The sequence below is a fragment of the Lupinus angustifolius genome, chromosome LG06, assembly GCF_001865875.1.
Source record: "Lupinus angustifolius cultivar Tanjil chromosome LG06, LupAngTanjil_v1.0, whole genome shotgun sequence".
Classification (NCBI taxonomy): domain Eukaryota; kingdom Viridiplantae; phylum Streptophyta; class Magnoliopsida; order Fabales; family Fabaceae; genus Lupinus; species Lupinus angustifolius.
The window spans coordinates 17,660,840-17,662,703 of record NC_032014.1 but is presented as its reverse complement, the minus strand read 5'-3'; positions in this window follow the sequence as shown (position 1 = coordinate 17,662,703).

Sequence of the window (1,864 nt, the reverse complement as noted above, 5' to 3'; positions counted from 1 at the left end):
TCCTCATCCTCATCCTCATCCTCATCCACATCCTCATCCTCATCCTCATCCTCATCCTCATCCTCATCCTCATCCTCCTCCTCATCCTCGTCCTCAATCTCATCCTCCTCCTCATCCTCCTCCCTATCCTCATCCTCATCCTCATCCTCATCTACATCCTAATCCTCATCCAAATTCTATTCCTAGTCCTAATCCCAATCCTAATCCTATCTTCATCCTAATCCTCATCCTCATCCTAATACTTATCCTAATCCTCGTCCTTATCGTAATCCTCATCCTCATCTTAATCCTTATCCTAATCTTACTCCTCATCATATCCTCATCCTCACCCACATCCTCATCCTTATCCTAATCTTAATTCTAATCATAATCCTAATCGTCATTATATCCTCATCCTAATCATCATCTTAATCCTCATCGTCATCCTAATCCTAATCCTATCGTTATCGTCATCCTCATGCTCATCCTCATTCGTATCCTACTACTCATCCTATCCTCATCCTCATCCTCATTCGCATCCTAATGCTCATCCTAATCCTAATCGTCATCCTCATGCTCATCCTCTTCCTAATCCTCATCCTCATCCTTTTGTCATCCTCATCCTCGTCCTAATCCTAAACGTCATCCTAATCCTTATCCTGATCCTATCCTCATCTTATCCTCATCGTCATCCTCGTCCTCATCCTAATCCTCATACACATCCACATCCTAAATTTCATCTTAATTCTAATCCTAATCATATCCCAAACCTCATCCTCATCCTCATCCTCATCCTCATCTACATGCACATTTTCATCCTCATCCTAATCCTTACCTGAATCGTAACACTCATCCTTACACTCATCCTAATACTCATCCTAGGACTCAACCTCATCCTATCCTCATCCTCATCTTCAGCCTCATCCTCATCCAAATCCAAATCGTAATCCTCATCCTCATCCTCATCCTATCCTCAGCCTCATCCTCTACCGAATCCTCATCCTCATCGTCATTCGAATCCTAACACTCATCCTTATCGTCATCTTATGAACCTAATCCTCGTCCTCATCCTCATCCTCATCCTTATCCTCATCCTCATCCTCATCCTAATCCTAATCCTAATCCTCATCCTCTCGTCATCCTCATCCTCATCATCATCCTCATCCTCATCCTATCCTAATCCTATCCAAATCCTCATACTTATCCTATACTCATTCTCATCCTAATCCTCATCCTCATCCTAATCCTATCCTCATCTTCATCCTCATCCTCGTCCTCATCTTCATCCTAATCCTATTCCTGATTCTTTTATTATCCAGGTCCTCATCCGCATCCTCATCGTCATGATCCTCCTAAACCTAATTCTCATCCTTATACGCATCCAAATCCTAATCCTCATTCTATCCTCAAGCTAATTCTCATCCTCATCCCCATCCTCATCCTCATCCTCATCCTCATCCACTTCCTAATTCTCATCCTAATTCTAATCCTAATCCTCATCGCAATCCTAATCAAAATCCTGCTCTCAATCCTATTCCAAATCCTATCCTCATCCTCATCCTCATGCTACCCTTATCCTATCCTCATGCTAATCCTAGTCCTCATCTTCATCATGATCCTATCCTCATCCTCAACCTCATCCTCATACTATCATCCTATCGTCATCCTCATCCTCATCCTAATCCTCATCTTCATCCTTATCCTAATACTAATCCTCATCTTCATCCTAATCCTCATCTTCATCCTGATCCTAATACTAATCCTCATCTTCATCCTTACCCTCATACTAATCCTAATCCTCGTCCCCATCCTCATCCTCATCCTCATCCTCATCCTCCTCCTCATCCTCATCCTCATCCTCCTCCTCATCCTCATCCTCATCCTC